Source organism: Poeciliopsis prolifica, unplaced genomic scaffold, assembly GCF_027474105.1.
Source record: "Poeciliopsis prolifica strain line A6 unplaced genomic scaffold, Auburn_PproV2 SCAFFOLD004, whole genome shotgun sequence".
Taxonomy (NCBI): Eukaryota; Metazoa; Chordata; class Actinopteri; order Cyprinodontiformes; family Poeciliidae; genus Poeciliopsis; species Poeciliopsis prolifica.
The window spans coordinates 14,414,292-14,432,603 of NW_026562379.1; the positions used below are offsets into that span (position 1 = coordinate 14,414,292).

Here is an 18,312-nt window from a genome sequence, read left to right on the forward strand (position 1 = left end):
TTATTCTAAGACATATCGAACAGTCAATAAAACAACTTTAAGCCATGGAAATGACAAACATTTAACAGTTTCAAAACCTAATTTTTGAAAACCCTGGTATAGCCTCTCTGATGTCTGACTTCTTGTTAGGCACCTTAAAATATTTAAAAAGGTAGCTGGAAGTTTTTCCTCTGATCCCATCTTTTTCTTAAACCCTAAGTAGAGATGTCTAGTGTTTCTGTGAGGCTTAGTTAAATCATCTATTATTTTCTAATTTACAATATTCATTTATTCATGTTTTAAATAGTCTAAAAATGACTCTTTTTGATTGTTTTTTTGTTTTTTGCTTATTTTCTTCAGAAGAAAACCCTTTCATTGCTCATTCCGAGGGAAATCGTATTAAAAATAATGCGCTGAAGGTTAATATCGCAAAGTCATTCCTCTGAACTCTGAAATCCCGCTATAGGATTATGACATATATTCTAAAATAATTTTAAAAATGGGGCGGATTTTTGGACGCTTTTACCAAAGGGGGCGACCACGCACGGTGGCTCACTCATCCCCTCTCCAAACTCGTAATTGTAAATCGTGAGGAGGAGGGTGGGAGTGGGAGTGGGGGGGAAACCACGCAGCTCACCATTTCCCAGCGTATCGGCTGGCGCGTCACCTTATCTCCCTGTGCCGTGTTTGAGGGGCTATCTCGCATATTTCTCCCGGAGGATTTTCACGGCGGTTCCGTCAGGGCTGTGCTTGTTAATGGGCGTCTTGGACGGCTGCCTCTCTTCGTCCATGTGTGCCCCTCTGAGTGCGCTGTGAGCAGCAGCAGGAGCAGAGGCAGCAGCACCTTGGAAGCGCAGGAGGAGGAGGAGGAGGAGCAGGAGAGCTGCTCTCTGCCGCGCCGAGCGGTACCGCGTCGTATAGTGGAAATACGCTCGCCTGCTCTGGTTACTATCAAAACCAGTCTGAGAGAAGAAGAAGAAGGACACCAAGTGAAGAAGGCTTCACCAGACTCATTTTGTGAATTGTTAACGGGACGGGCCTGCGACAGCGGACATGTCTTCAGAATGGTAAGGTTACATTTCAGCGTAATATCTGCCAGTGTGCCGCGCAGCGTGAACGGAGAAGTCCTGTAATGCGGGGCGCCGCGGCGATCAGTCGGAGCGCAGGCGGTGGATGTTGTTCTGACTCAGCGGGGTTTGCTCGCATCTGTCCCCGCTGGAAGCGGAGCTTCGTGCAGCGCGGCGCGCTACCTGCGCCTCGGCTTCAGAAAGGGTTCACAACCCGTCTCAACAAAATCGCTCAGTGCGGATTTGGAGGCTGATGCATATGGGAGATGGAAAAGTCCTGGTGCAAAAAGAAAGAGTGGGTGCACCGTGTCCTAAACGATGTAAAACAAGTAGGTGAAAAAAATTAGGATGGATCGAGAGCAAGGATCTGTGTAAGGGTTTACAGAGATTATGTTTCGCAGTTTGACCAACCTTGTGCTCTGTATCAGCTTCTCTAGGCAGGCTGCGACATTATACCACCGGAGATGCACCAATCAATCGATCAGAGCTCGGAATCAGCCGATATTTTCTTAAAAAAAAAAAAAAAATCTGCTTTTTTGCAATAAATTAATTCAAAATAAAAAAATATAAAATTTTATTTGTATAGCACATTTCAGCAGCAAGGCATTTCAAAGTACTTTAAATCATAAAGACAGCAACACAATGTAGAATCAACAATCAAAACATTACATTAAGTAATGCATCAAAATTGAGATTTATTGGCTATAAATCAATATCCAGCAGCATGTACTTTGCACTCAGACTGTGGTAACTGATGTCATTTATGTCATATTGTATTTGGACAAAATGGAATTAGTCAAAATTAGAATTGAGAGGTCGTACTACAAATTAAAAGTTATCAGCTGTAAATATTCAATTGTGTAATGCGCAAAATGACATATTTTTATATCTGTTCCATATTTTGGCTCCAAATAAATGATTGGAAAATCCTGTAATGAAAAAAAATTATTCATTCTTGTTCTTTTAAATGATCAAACCTAGAAACTTTATACTACTTCAGCCTCTAGGCTTACTGCACATTGATTAAATTTTATCTAATATTTACAAATCTAAAAAGAAGTTGTTGGGTTTGAGAAAGCTTGATTAGTTTATATATGCCAGTATTCTTCATATCTACTTAGAGTTTGGTTCTAAAACTCTTCTGTAATGTTTTTCCACTATTTTTTTTTAAACTTTTCTATTGGTTGGTTTCTATTAAAGGTTCCAATCAAAGTTTTTCTTGGCCAGAGGGAAAAAAGTTAATTTGTCAGCATTTAACCTGCCAATTGCTGATCAAATCTAGTCTAGGGAAATTGGCCGATTCCAATTTCTGGGTGTTCTATCAGTGCATTTCTTGTTCCTATTCAAGTTTTCTGTTGCACTCAGTGTAATAACTGGACCACTTTTTGGATTGTGCATGCTCCTTCTGGAAAGGAGGCCCATAGGGAAAACCGCATAGCTTATAGTTTCACTGCAGCAGCATAATAATAATATGAATAAAATTCATGAACAGATCTGCCTACAAGAAACGCTGTGGTTTTCAATAAATCAGAAGAAACTGCACACATAGCCCCTATATAATTAAAGTCATAAGAAATTCAGTGTTGAATTTATTATAATTCAAATGGACTTTTTTATTGATAATTCATAAGGGTGGGGGGGAGACAGCCTTTAAAGCTGCATTATCACAGGGGGGTCACAATCCAGCCAGTCAAATTAAATGAAATAAACTGAGACAACTGAAAGGCATTATATAGTTCACACAGATATTTGAGACGGAGGGAGTGAGAGGCAAGAGGAGGACCCCTGGGAGTCGTTTTTGGGGCCCAACACAGCATAAATCAGTGTTGCACTCAGATTTAGCAAGCTGTAAGACTTGCACATAAGCTCACACACGCCTGTCACAGTAGTGGCGTAGCAGTAGGAGGAGTGCTGATCGCAGATTACGCCTTGATCCTACATGAAATTATATTTGGATGGAGTTTTTTTTTTTCTGATAAGCTAAATTAATTAAGAAAGAAGTGAAGACTGGTTTCTTAAATCAAGCAGCCTCCATTGAAAATAATTACTAATTATAGTTTCTTAAACAAATGTTGTTTAATTGGCCAAAAACAAAAAACTGAAAAATGACATTTTATTATCTTGACAATAAATACCTGGAATGTAAGAACCCATACAATTTTCAGTCAAAGCATGTATTTAAATGCATTTCCTTTTTAATTAACTGAAACTCATATAAAGGTTAGGGGCAAATACTTTGATGAATAACTGGAATAACTATTGCTATTTCACTCTTTTTTTTCTATTAGATTCAAAACTACAACCTTTGCAGAAGACCATGCAGCACGTTTTCTTTACTGTTTTGTGCTTTATAGTAACTTGAACAACAAAAAAAAAGAAATTATAATTGGCAGGTTATACGTCAATGAAAATTAGAAATCTGTATCTCTCTGTGTTACAGTAGTTTTCATTTTTATTCAATGTTTGCATTTAAACCAGGTGAGTTTTTGGTATTTGAGATTTACTCTACCTTTCCCACCATTTATTTATATTTTAGAAGTGGGTTCCCTATTAGAGATGCACTGATTATGTGTTTCTTGTCTGATAAGTCCCGACTTTCTTAAGGTCTTTTATGAAGGCAGTGTTTCAAAATCCCAAAAATCTAGTGGTTTTTTCTCCCATGTGTTATAGCGCTAAGATAAATAGAAATTGGTATCTGTGGTGCATCTCTTATTTATTATGTTTTATAATCAGAGTTAAAAAAATATATATACAAAGCAGTTTTTTTGCCATGGCAGATAAGTTTTCCCAGGACATGCCACAGACACCCAGACATAAGATGCCCAAAGAAAGAAAAGGGGAATGGGTGAGTGTTTGAACTCACAAGTGCCATCACTGGCTTTATTGGCGGAGGTTCAGGGGGCATGACCTTAGATATTAGAGGTTAAATCCAGGGGAATCCAGAGGCCCTCAATCCTCTGTGACGAGTGTTTGGTGGAAGCATCAAATGAGAAGCTTGAAGTTGTTAGGTCCCCTCGAGGTTAACCTTTGCAGAACAAGGCTGCATTCTCCCTCTCGTCTTTGTCGTGTTGATGAGCTCAGAGAAGCCGCCTCAGCACCAGTTCTCCCTGCGTGGTAAGTGGGGGAATGGCCCAGCCTTTGTAGTCACAAATGAAAAATCTGTTGCTTGTCTTTTCACCTCAGCTGCTGTCGCACTGCGAGCCGAACGCACGGCTGCCCGTTCTCCTGCGAAACAAGGTGCGGATTGTAAGGCGGCGCGCAATCTGCAGTTGGACCTTGTTGTATTCCATAAACGCTTGTTGTGTTTGAGCTAATGCTGAACGAGGGCAGATGGATAACGGGGGAAGAAACAATGAAATGATTCTCTCTCCCTGGAGTTTCTTGTGGGATACTGTGTATTTGAAGTAATAATTGTTATGAGATCTGTAGAGTCATCTGGGGAGGCGCTGGCTGTGTGTTGGGACTGGGTACAGTGGATGATGAAAAGAATGCTATTCCTGATTAGTTGGAAGAGAAAAAACACCATAAATGGCTTTAATTTGCCTTTCAGAATAGATAACCTTAAAATTAATCCCAGTTTAGTGAAAATTACTTGGTTTGATATCTTTAAGTTAATTAAATTCTTGTTTTGCCCAATACCTACTCATTTTCTTTGTTTTTTATACATATTTAGGTTCCAACTACAACAAGAGAAGAGGTGATTTTTTTATTTGAAAGCATTATCTTTAGTAAAAGTTACAGTCTGTTGTCTCATGTTTCATCAAGTGAAAAATAACAAGCGACTGTCACGATTACACTTCTTTACAGGACACTAAAGCCTTACACTAATGTCTTACACCCATGCACATTCATAGAGACACCTCATTTTTTAAATGTTGACAAGAACTACCCCACTTATTTATCACAAGTCGAGTACACTGCAGGAATCTAAAGCGTGTGCTGTTAGAGGTTTTCTTTGTTTAGAGACTCACATTTCCTCTGATTGGCTTTTGTATGGAAATATCTCTTATTACATGACATTAATCAAATCGTGTTTGAGAAAAAGTAAACCCTATCTTGTCTGAAATATCAACAGCAGAGTGAAAAGCAACATAGAGGTCAGCAGAAAAAAGTGTAAAGCTACAAATCTAAACAGCATGCTGCAGAAGATTTGCCGCTATGTTTTATTTTGTTTTTTTTTTTGAGTTTTTTACTAAATGACTGGGAGGAAAACATTCACAAGATATCCAGAGCAAATACTGTGAACATGTTCGTTCTCACATGCCACCCATGTGAAACAGCTGCTGAGGAATAAGGGCAACAGAAAGGTTTGTCTGCAGAGGAAACTTCACAGGTCTGTTGTATCATTAAAACTAATATTTTCATGCTTTAAAAAATGTACATTTATGCTTTTTCTTTGTTGTCTGACCTAGCTTGGTAAAATACAGTCCCTTGTTCTATGCTTTACAAAGTTTTTGGACCCTCATCTATTAAGAAATGGTTGCTTGAACAATGTTTAGGTTTTAAACAATTAGATCTGATTTTACCCAATTGCTAATGTTTGCCAATTGTGATGCGCCAGCTCAGTTGTGAAGGAATCTAGGCTATGAAGCTTACCAAAAATTGCGTGCACCGTAAAACAACCATCCCAATAAAATATCTTAAACGTAACACTTCCAACTTTATATGCAGTCAGACCTCAAGGAAAACAAAAGTCAATATCACTTTGGGAAAGCCTGATTGGTGAATCTTTTGATAAAACTCAAGCCTAATTTTGCTATGAAACACTGCAGTACAAACTAAATTAAGATGTATGAAAAAACGCCAAAAATTGAAGTAAGAGTGAAGCTTCAGTTTGTGCTTCTAGTAATATGTGCTCACAAGTTCATCAAAAAAAGCAGGAGAGAAACAAAACAAAAAAGCTGGACTTTTTCTTGCAATATTTGTGCTTGTACCCAACACTATAATTTCCATGAAGGATCAACATCTTTCCTGGACTTTGCAGTTTAACCTTTCATTTCTCAAATAACTAGAATCGTATCCCTGTTTGGTGTTCTAAAAGTCAAAATCGCATAAAGTATCTGAGCAGGGAGATTGAGGTTGAAATTATGTACTTCTGTTCCCAAACACAGGATTGGATTTCTCTTCCTGGGCAAGCAGCAACAGACTCCTCTTTGTGTTCAACATTGCACTGTGTTCATGCAGCAATTTTTAAGATCACTCCTACTGCTGCTGCAGAAAATGATAATTCACAGGTGTCATAGTCTTTTGCCCTACATACCTTGCTTTGATATATTCTCGTCTGCTCAGTGCAACCAGAATGCATCAGTCTGTTCAGGTTTCTTTTCATACTGCCCACCCTGCTCATTATTCCCCTCTAACTGATCATGGTTTAAATAGCAAAGTGGAAACATCGACCTGAGCATGGTTAGCTAGAGTAAAAACACGGCTGTTGCAGTGAGCCATATTAATGTATTAAGTCTGGGTCAAAGCAACAAAAAGTTGCATCATGCTCACAAGTTGTTATGAACTTTACAGATACGGATTTTTTTTTTTCTCCAAGTATGATGAAGAAATTACTTAGAATTTCTGCTAGAATGCTGCAGGTGGTTGACTAAATCTGAGTCACAACTAAAGATGTGCTGATCAGAATTTACGATTTTTGGTTTTGTACAGTTTTAACCTCATTTAAAACATCAAATCATCCTATGCATATTGTCGCTTATCGTTGTAGTGATATCCAGCAGTCATTGGGTGAGAGGCGTGTTGCACTTCTGACAGCACCAGTCCATAAAAGACACACAACAAACAAGCATGCACACACACTCACTCACTCCTAAGAGTACCTAATAACCGACCCATCATGTTTTTGTAGTGAGGGAAGAAGCAGAGTCCAAATACAAAACTCCATACAGAAAGACTTGGAACTTTTGTACTCCTGTGTAGACCCTATTTTGTAAATAAGAACAACATAATCACAGACCAGAGATTGCAAACTGGCTTTTGTGTGTTTCAGTTCACTTGACCAATATTTAATCAGGACAAAAATTCATTGAGATTAAAAATCTAATTTACAAGAGTGTCCTCAGCCTGTCTGCAGCAGAAGATATCGTTAATAGTGATGCACTGACCTAAAAATTTGGGCCGATATCTAAATCTGATTTTAATTTTGTTGCTCTGGTCAATAACTAATATTTACAGGTATTATATAAAGTTTCCCCAGTGTATTTTTCTCATTTCACATGGGGTGTTTTATGCACTAGTTACAGTCACAATGCATAAAGCTATGTGTATAGTTGGCTCATTGAACCACAGCTAGTGCTGATATATTGTGCATCTCATCTTTCCATTTTTTCCATTTTTCCTATGTAAAATGCTATGTAAAAAAAATATGCCTGTTTTTTTCAAAGAGCTGCCAACATTTTCAGATCTAGCATGTTCCATCACAAAGGTTGAATGCTCAAAAAATGAAATCAAGCAATTTTGCTGTGCTATGCCTTCCTATTGATTGCAGAAAGTTTTGCTCTCTCTCATTCTCATGTGAATTACAGATGTTTGAACATGTCGTAAATTCCCTTTCAAAAGCTATTTACTTATGGTTTTCCTTAGATTTATTTTAAGTCATCTTTTTTATTGAGAATGTCTGACCTGTCATGTTTAGATTTGACTGAAAGAAAAAAAAAAGATTTTAAAAATATTTACTACATTATCTTTTTTGTTTGGTTTCCTAAAAGGTTTTAAAGATATCTCTGGAAGAAACGATAACTGTCCAAAAGATTTATATTAGTTGCTTCATGGACAATTTAAGTGTTTTTCAACATGGTACAAATTTATACACCATTAGAACATTGCCAGTCTATTTTGAAAGGTTTGTGCTGTTTACGTTCAGTTTTTTGTGTGCGTGCATATCAAACATGAGCTCGACTTCATTTAAAATTCTCATCTCCTTTTTTTTTAAACATGGCTCAGGAAAGGTAATGGGAAGAACAGCCATTTCAGTGCAGTCATTACATCTGATGGTTGCCCCGCGTGGTTGTTCACAGCCAAATAATACAGAACCATTTCAGAGGAGCACTAAGTGCAAAAAATCTGCTTCTGAAGCTTATCCCCATATTCTTAGATGATAATGCACCTGTATCGTGAGGAGTGTTTCCTGAACACAGGGATATGTCATTTTCATGATCAAGGCCGTGGATGTCCTTATTTAAGGTTGTCAGACTTTACTGCAGAAGAAAGGCTGGCAGGACTGTATGTCACTTACTTGCTGCTGCACAATACAAGGAGTAAATGCCATGTAGAGTGCTACTTTACTGTTCAGCTGTCAAATATTTCCTATGCAAATGCACAGGAAGGCAGGTGCTATTAGGCTAGATGTTTTTATGCATTTCAGAAAAGATTTTTTTTTAAAGAGCTGCTTTTTGAATGAAACTACTTTTTCTTGCAAGCTTGTAATCTAAATCTTTGACAAGATTAATTAATGACGATTTAAAAGTTTTCCTTAAAACATCCAGGTAATGACGGGAACTGCTTACTAAAACGTTAGATGTGCTGACCCTAGAGCACTAACCGTAAAATTAATTTTGATAATGTTGAAGCGCTACACCAACATGGTATTCAGTAGAAGATACTTCCAAAGTGCTAAATTCAACCATGCTGAAGCCCACTGTGGATCAGTGACACATGCGTTATAATGTCATATATCGCCCTCAACAGGATAAAGTCTTTGATTACACATCTTACCTGCATGGTTGCGCTTCTTTTGAACCGACCTTCCAGTCATGGCTTCAAGTATTGCCAACTCGGTTGCTAATTTTGCCTAAATGACTACGGTAGCCCTTTAGTTAGAACATCACTACGCTGTTTGATATAGAACAGTGATGCATTGTGGGTGAGGAATAAACAATATTCACTGCATCTTTTCAAGGATGGAGAACATGAGAAAACGTATGAGTAAACAGTCTTTGTCCACTTTATAATAAGAGCATGAATATTAATGTCAATTTGAAGAATTCTTAATAACCAAATAATAACCAAAAATTTAACATAAATGGCTAAACTTTGTTCACCTGAAAATTTACAAGACAGCCAAGTAAATTTGCACTTTAGAATTGATCTAAACAGAGACTTTCCCAGCATGTGCACATCTAAGGTTCAGTCTGTGCATACTGTAAAGGTACTTTCTGCCTTAAGTGAAACCATGGACTTTCATTGGGATATAAAAGCTAGGTCAAATTTCTTTTAAGTTCTGACACCAGCGCTAAAAGTGAGTCTAGAGCCTTGGGGTACCAACCTTAAATCACTCATCTTTAAATCTGTAGACACGATAAAGGCTGACTTTTGAGACAGTTGATGACACAGATTTCACTTTGGTTAGAAAATGTTGGCATTCTGATGTAGCAACGTTTTGTGCTATGCCTCCAACCTTCTAAACGTGGCAGATGAAGCGTTTAGAAAATGTTTAAATTCAATGGAAATGAAAGTAACGGCGAGAGATGGCAACATTTAAAGGGTTCAAGAATAAAATGTCAAACTAAAGCTTTCTGAAATGATTTGACCTAACAGAGCAGGTTTGGCAGAACTGAACTTAAAAACCTTAGTGTTCGATTGGCCATCATGCACTAAAGAACTCAACACTGATGGAGAGAAATTGAGGCTGACCATTTCAAACTGCTTCCAAATACAGCTCGCAGACTGACTAAGCCCAGCTGTCGGGTCAATGTGTTTTACACCACTTGAGTTAAATGCACTGCAGCAAATTGCCCCACTCATAATGTTGTGGCTATATACTGTGGCCTGCTGCAGCCATGCACAGTGGACAGGAAACCCAAGCAATTTCAGTATAGGTCTTCGGCTCATGCTGGTTTCGAAAATAGTGACGGGAATGATAAGATGTCCTTGCAGCATTTGTGAGAAACATTAGAAGGAAGATTTGGTTGACAGCCATCACGTTCCTTACAGCTATCACACTAACAAAGTGGCATCTTTTATTATCTGCATCTTGGAATCCTCCCATCAGAACAGACTCCCAAGTGGCATTTCATCATGACCAGGACAATCTTATGCAAGACGGTGAAACAGCAGTCAATTTGCAGGTAATTAAACCCTAGTGATTTACAGTTGAAAAAGCAGCATATACAGTTACCAGCCAATATGGCGGCATAATGTTTGGAATTATAATAGACCACCACGTCAGTAGCCTTGTATGAGCATCTAAAACCGATACTTGGATGCAAAGCATGGGAAACCTACTGTACTACTTACTTGGTTTTTCAGCAGGCGTATCCCTGCTTGTACATAGTGCCATATTTACTGGCATTCTTGATGAAAAATGTCTCAATCTTGAAATATTCTTGTCTTTTATTCTCACACTGAAGATTTCTACTAATAGGTTCACATTATTTGGCTTTTGGGAAAAAAAAAAACGTTCTGTTTTACTTGTAGCTGTACTTTGCATTTAGTGTTTTTTATTAGTATGTATATTATGTTTTTGAGGAATATTTAAGTAATTGAAGGTTTTGTTGTGTCAGTCTGTGCTTGATTACTTCGTGTCTTTCTCTAGGATCCACAAAAACTGAATTGTACATCTGAAATTGAATGGTGAGAACTAAACCAAAGCATTCAAGAGTTCAACTTTCAATAGGAAGCAATTCGGTTTCAATTTAGTGACATTAATTTCCAAACCAATACATTGGATTTCAACTTATGCTAATTCAAACATATATTTTAAAAGCATTTATTCAAGTTGAGGAATTCAGATTCCATTGGAGCAATGCAAACTCAAATATAACTTATTCAAATTCAGTTTCTTATGATACAAAGTTCTGCCCATGCAGCTTTTCCACATGTTCATTGTTGGTCAACTAACCTGGACTGAAAAAAAACTTCGATTTATCTGACAAAGGAACACAGTTCCAGTTAAAGTCCCAGCATGTCCCCCATGCTTGCATTTGTGTAGTGAAACAGAAAATACTTTTTATGTGGAATAACTCAAACAAGATGGTATTTAAATTTTTTATGGTTGTTATGGAGACTTGGTTGCCTTAATATGCCACTCTTCTCTGCAGACACTGAGCTGTCTCCTGCATGCTCCCGAAGGTTTGGCAATATAGACATTAGTTGTTGACCACTGGCTATGAGAAATCAGCCTTTGTGTCATATTGTATTTATGCCCCTGGAACAGCAAAATGTCATGCAAATCTAATTAGAAGTTTGTAATCATCAAGGTTAAAAAGTATATTCACTTAAAATGTGCTTCAGTTTAGTGATGGGTTATATAGACTAAAGATTTTATTACAATATTTTGTGCCATTTATTACAAAAATGATAAAAGTGACTATGAAAGTCATTTACTGCCCCACATGTTACTGCAGTCAAAAGCTCAGACATTAAAATGCTGCTCCCAGTTACTGCGTATGAATCGAGCTCGTTCTCTCTAATTTAGTACTCATTAAAAAAAAAGTTAAGGTTGCTTGATTTGGGGCTGAATAAACTAAGCATTATCCTTTTAACTCCTATTTGGGAATACAGAGTAAGTCTCTGTTTATTAGATTGCCCTTGAGAAAGAGACTTGTAAAGGTCAAAGCAGGCATATTGAAAATGGGTCCCAAACTGATTATTTCAGCTTTAGCAGAGTGAATACTTATAAAAATCTCCCTCTGCACTCTCTGAGACGACTTGTAAAATTTAACTTCACAGTCCCTGACTCCAGAGCCGAATTCTACTCCGATCTCAAGCTAATTTGTAGCTTTGAGTTAAAGCTCTGATTGCTATGACAGAGGCATTTTTAGAGGCTGCGAATTAAGACTAGATGAAAGCAGCGGCACAGGACAGGAAGCTTATCAAACTCTGTACTTATTAAGCTCCCTTTTAAGTAATTAGAGGGTTTTCACATCTGAGCTTTTTTTTTTATGTTGACCCCAGCTTTCTGTCAGTAACTCTTAATAAGTTGTCTTGCAAATTACTTGCAAGTAATTTGATGCGCTTCAGCGAAAAGGAGCAATAAAACTGAGATCTTATAAATATTTTACAATGATTAAAAGATACTTTAGGAATTTGATGGGAATTTCAATCTATATGTCAAGATTCTTTTTTTTTTTTTTAAAGTCATCAAAAAAAAAAAAGTTAATTAGTCTTTTTGGACTAATTTACATACTTTGTAGCCTTTTGCCATAAATCGGAGCTGTTGAAATAAACTCATATGATATAAATTAAGAATTGAGAGGGCTCTACAAAGGTGAAAATTTATACCCCTTGAATTGTTTCACATTTTGCCACATTACTAGTACAAAACTCTATTTTACAAGCGTACTTCCATTGCACACACTTTGTGAAGTGGAGGCATGGTGTTCATTTGTATTCAGCTACTCCTCAAGTCAATAACTTTCTGACTAACCTGTCAAAGCAATTGCGATGACTTTTTAGGCTGAACTCAAAAGGTAAAAGTGTTGACAGCTTCTGCTGAATACAAATGTATGCCATTCTTTTTATATTTTTACTGAAAAAAAAAAGAAAATTATGCTTTATTTTCCTGCCAATGCGTTATAAGGCAGTGGGGCTGAATGCAATACAACTGGTTTGCATTTGTATTCATCCCCATAGCATGATTCTGCCATTGCCATGTTTTATGTTTGGGATTCTAACCAACTTCTATAATGAAAGACAGAAATTAATTTTAGCCCTTTACAATTTAATAACTTGCATAAGTGGCAACTTATGCAAGAGGTATATGCCTGAATACAAAGCCATGCAACTTTAAAAACAGTGCACCACCTACATTAATATTCATCCCAACGGTATAGTTTCACAACCACATTTTGTGATGTTTCAAAAAACTTGCATTCCCAACAGCAGTGAAATGTTATTGTTCAAAGTAATTACTCAGGAGGGCTGAATACGAAGTAATTTTGTGCAATATTTTAAAAGCATGTACTCTTTTCTATCCATTGTGTGCTACATTATGTTGGTCTGCCGCATAAAATCCCAACTAAAAGTGGCTCTGTGATTCTAACCCTCCAAAATGTGAATAAGTCCAGGAATCCTTGCGAATGTTCCTGCAGAATATCATCACTGACATATTGTGAGCCTTTAACCACTATTGCGGCTCTGGAAATGTGTGCTTTGGCACAAACCAGGAAGATTATCTGCATTTGGTTTTTATGTGAACTTTTCATATCAATCCATTCAGATAGTGTTTCAGAAAGGAAACCTTTACTTTCTGATCATGTCCATATGTGCATCATTTCGAGTCAGGACTCGGCTTTACGACTGCTGAGGTTCATGACGGATCAGCTACATGAAAAGATTCTTCTTGTTTGGTAGATGATCCCAGGCCAAACTTGACTGAAAGCTGGTTGAAACCGGCTGGCATTACTCTGAGTCATCAGAGCTGTCAGCAGAGCCTGTTTGTACATCCAGCCAGAAATGAAGATGACATCCATGAAATGACATTACGACTGTGCTTCTCTTTTTTTATATCAATTCAATAACAAGGATTTTCAGTCCAAGGCTTTCACATATTTGCCTCCCTTTTGTGCAAGTTATTAAATTAAATGGAACTGTGGGCTTTTTCTGTATTTAGAAAGAGTTGCACATTCTTGAAACCTTCTGTCCACCTGGTCACAGAGGTTTTCGAGAGAGCAACGAGATGTGCAAGAGAGTTGTCAATATATTTTGCACATGTTAGGCAGTGAAGTGGAGTGATAGCTCTCAGGGGAAATGGCCTTAAGCTGTTATTCTATAAATATTAATAAAGCCCACTGGTCTGCCTGGAAGGAACCAAACTGTTTGCTCATGTCAGAGACATGGCTTCAATGTGACAAGTTGCTGAAAAAAAAAGTGATGAGATAACATAGAAGTGGGAAGATGACATTTGGTGACAGTGCTCATTTTTCAAAAATGAAATGCCATCACTGGAAACAGAAGCTTGACCTGCTGAACTTTCCTTTTACAAAACTGTGACTTGTCAAACAACACATGCTGTCTGTCATGTGTTAACCATACATTTGCAGTAATACTACTAACTAAAATATTGTCCCAATAATTATTGCAATAAATAATCATATTATTTTGAGACTATTTTCAAGTAATATGTCGATAATGGCATAATACTTCTAAGTTTTCCCTGTCAAAGAGCAGTAAACCTTAAGTTTGTAAATAAAACTTAACACTGGATCTGGAAGATATTTGAAATATACAAAATAAAACAATAACAAAAAGGGAACTCACAGACAACCAAAACCATAAATAATATGGATTATTACATCTTTGTAAACAAAATTGCCCATCAATACAATTTTTGAAATTATCAAGCTCAGTTTAATTTATCATGGGATTCATTACTTATTTCAACAGGGTTAGCTATACAGTTCCTTTCAAACTTTCTTAGAAAACAACTACAATCTTGAAATTCTTAAAAAGTGAACACTGAATTGGGAAACTCTGTTGAAATAAGCAGTAATTTTGTTTAATGGTTAACGGAGAGGCCGTTATGCTGACCTGCTGTGTCTTCTGTGTACTGCAGTTGTGTGTTGTACTGTTCTAGAGACGAATAAATGAACGCACGTTGAAACGCCTGTTCTCTTCAGGCTATGGGCCCAGAGTGTCGCTAAAAACCTTCTGTAATTGAAGTTTTTGAGTCGGATAAACGGAATTGTGGGATTCACAATGGATGATAAGATGTTTATCGACAAGCTGAATGGACCAGAGAACTGGGCAACGTGGAAGTTTCAAATGGAGCATTTGCTAAAGGCTAAAGGACTGTGGGGCATGCTAACGGAGACGGACATGCTAACTCCGGATGCTAGCACACAAGCTCGGGCAGAATTCGAGAGACGGAAAGAAAGAGCATTTTCTATGTTAGTGCTAAATGTGAGTACACCCCAGTTGTATTTGATAACAAGCTGTCAAACTCCAAAAGAAGCTTGGGACATGCTAAAAGGACATTTTGAGAGAGACACTTTAGCAATAAAACTGTTCTTGAAGAAGAAATATTTCAGATGTGAAATGAAAGAAAAGGACAGCTTAAATGATCATTTGAAACGAATGAAGGAACTGACTGATCAGCTAAGAGCAATAGGCGCTGTGGTTGAAGACGAAGATCAGATTGTAACTCTCCTGGGTAGCTTACCACCAAGCTATGCTACGATAGTCACTGCTCTCGAAACAAAGATGGACAATTTGACATTGCAGTTTGTGCAGCAAGCATTAATCAATGAAGAGCAAAAAAGAGTAAATGTCAATGATGACTACAGTGTGGCTACATCAGGTGGTGGTGTATCAGCCATGTCAACACAAGTTTCCAGAGAAATGCAGGCCGTTCAAAAGTAGTGGGAGCTGAAGGACAGAGTTCATGGAAATGTTACAAGTGTGGCAAAGAAGGACACATAAAGCGTAACTGTCCAAGCTGGAAAAAACGAATAAAAAATCACAAAGCCAAAAATGCAGTGTGTGAAAATGAAGAAGATCTCTCTGAGAGTGCATTTGTTGCAGAAAATGCTAATCTAACTGAAGGACCAGGACAGCATGAGTGGTTGATTGATTCTGGAGCATCAAAACACATGACCTGTGACAAAGAAATTCTTCAAAACTACCAGCAGTTTACAGAAACACAGTCTGTAAAACTGGGTGATGGCAGGGTGGTGGAAGCTCAAGGTTTCGGCATTGTTAATTGAAAATGACTGATGCTAAACCCGCCACAATGTATGATGTGTTATACGTTCCAAAGTTGTCTGGAAATCTATTTTCAGTGGGAGCTGCAACAAGAAAAGGAAATACAGTGCAGTTCAAAAAATCTCAGTGCTACATACGTGGCAAGGATGGAACTCTTAAAGGAATGGGAACACAAAGATCTGATGGACTGTACCAGTTGAATCTTAAAGGATCTTCACCAGTCTGTCATGGTGCATCAAGTGCATCAGTAACATCTAGTCTGTGGCATCAGCGCCTGGGTCACACCACCAACTAAAGAAGTTAGGAGATTTGGTGAATGGAGTGAAATTCTCTGCAGACAAAGAACATCCTTTCTGTGAAGCCTGTGTGGACGGCAAGCTCACAAGGCAGCCATGTAAAGCAGTGGGAGAAATCCGTTCCAAACGTAAGCTGCAACTGATCCATAGTGATGTCTGTGGACCCATGCAGACAGAATCCATAGGTGGGTCAAAATACTTTGTAACTTTCATTGATGACTTTTCTCGCTGTTGTAAGGTTTACTTCATGAAACATAAAAGTGAAGTCTTAAGCAAATTCAAGGAGTTTGAGAGAACATTCTCTAATGAGTGTGGACACAAAGTTGCAAGACTGAGATCAGATAATGGTGGGGAGTACATTTCAAGTGAGTTTCAAGAATATTTGAAAGCTCAAGGTATCCACCATGAGATGTCTGTACCTCATACACCTCAGCAAAATGGAGTTGCAGAAAGAAAAAACAGGACATTGGTTGAAGCAGCTAGAAGCATGTTGTCACATGCTAAGCTACCAAAAATGTACTGGGCTGAAGCAGTAGCAACAGCAGCCTACATACAAAACAGATTGCCGACATCTGTTCTGAAGCAAGAGACACCCTACCAACGATGATGGTCTGGTAAAAAACCTGACATGAGCCATGTGAGAGTGTTTGGTTGTGTTGCCTATGCACATGTTCCAGATGTTCAAAGACGAAAACTTGACAAGAAAGCTGTAAACTCAGGTTTGTGGGATATGCAAACAACGCGAAAGGATATCGTCTGTTTGATGAAGAAAAAAGGAGAATTCTGATTCGAAAAGATGTCATCTTTAATGAGTCTGACTTTGACTGGAGACAGAAGGACGAAGTTTCCTGTCCAGAGAAAGAGATGGTTACCATCACAGAAGAAAAAGAAACAACTGATGATGTTACTGTTGATGAAACTACTAAAAGAGGAAGCAGAATCAGAAGGGCTCCAAAGAGATATGGATATGACGAGTTTGCAGATACGATGACTGTTGATCATTATGCTAGTGTGTGTCAGTCACAGAACCAATCACACTGAAGGAAGCATTAAAGAGTCCAAATGCAAAAGAATGGCAAGAAGCGGCTGATTTGGAATACCAGTCACTGGAAGAAATGAAACATGGGATCTGGTGGAACTACCAAAGGACAAAGAGGTCATTGGGTCAAGATGGGTGTTCAAAGTCAAGCATCAAAGTGATGGAGAAGTGGAGCGATACAAGTGCAGACTTGTTGCCAAAGGCTACTCACAGCTATATGGTGCTGACTACTATGAAACATTTTCGCCTGTGGTACGTTTTAGCTCAATTCGTACATTATTGTCCTTTGCCATCCAGAATAACCTACATGTACATCAAATGGATGTCGTCACTGCATTCTTAAATGGACACCTAGAGGAAGAAATATACATGGAACAACCTGAGGGATACATCAAACCAGGTCAGGAGCATCTTGTATGCAAATTAAAAAATCAATCTACGGATTAAAACAGTCTCCTCGTTGTTGGAACAAAGAGTTCACAACATTCATGATGGACCTTGGATTTAAGCAGAGCAGCTCAGATCCATGTGTGTTTGTGAGGTTATCACAGGAACTGGAGATATTGCAGTTTATGTGGATGATCTGATGCTGATTACAGAGTCAACTGAAAGCATGGATGAGTTAAAATTGACTCTCCAAGAGCGCTACAAAATGAAGGACTTGGGTGAACTGTCCTACATCCTTGGCATCTCAGTTATTCAAGACAAAGAGAAAAACTGCATCTGTCTTCATCAGAAACAGTACATTGAAACCATTCTTAAGAATACGGGATGGATAAAGCTAATCCTGTTGCAACCCCTGCTGACATCAGTGTAAAGCTGAAAAAGGATGATGGTGTCAGTAATCCTGTCGATCCAAGCACATATCAGTCTATGGTTGGAAGTCTACTGTATGCTGCGATGACAACAAGACCGGACATAGCACAAGCAGTGAGTGCAGTGTCAAAGTTCAATGCAAATCCAAATACTGCACATCTGACGGCTGTGAAGAGGATTCTTCGATACCTAAAGGGCACGGTTAACCTTGCTCTAAAGTTTGACTGTGCAGGGAACAAAGATTTGATTGGTTTCTCTGATGCTGACTGGGCTGGAGATCTGGACGACCGCCATTCAACAACAGGCAACATATTTCTACTCAGTGGAGGAGCAGTGAGCTTGCTGAGCAAAAAACAAGCAACGGTTGCACTTTCAACAGCAGAAGCTGAGTATGTTGCTCTCAGTCAAGCAGCTCAAGAAGGTACCTGGCTGAGAAGATTACTGAATGATCTTGGAATGGTCACAAAGC

At 38.2% G+C, this 18,312-nt stretch overlaps 1 protein-coding gene across 3 annotated transcripts in view; it reads left to right on the forward strand.

Annotated features, from left to right (window-relative positions):
* Positions 1-602: 602 nt before the first annotated feature.
* Positions 603-18,312, forward strand: part of tenm4 (teneurin transmembrane protein 4) — a 212,380-nt gene continuing 194,670 nt past the window's right edge. For all 3 annotated transcript variants that reach the window (XM_055028139.1, XM_055028140.1, XM_055028141.1), the window contains exon 1: positions 603-1,046. The gene's annotated coding sequence lies outside the window, so the exon portion shown is untranslated. The remainder of the gene's footprint in view (positions 1,047-18,312) is intronic.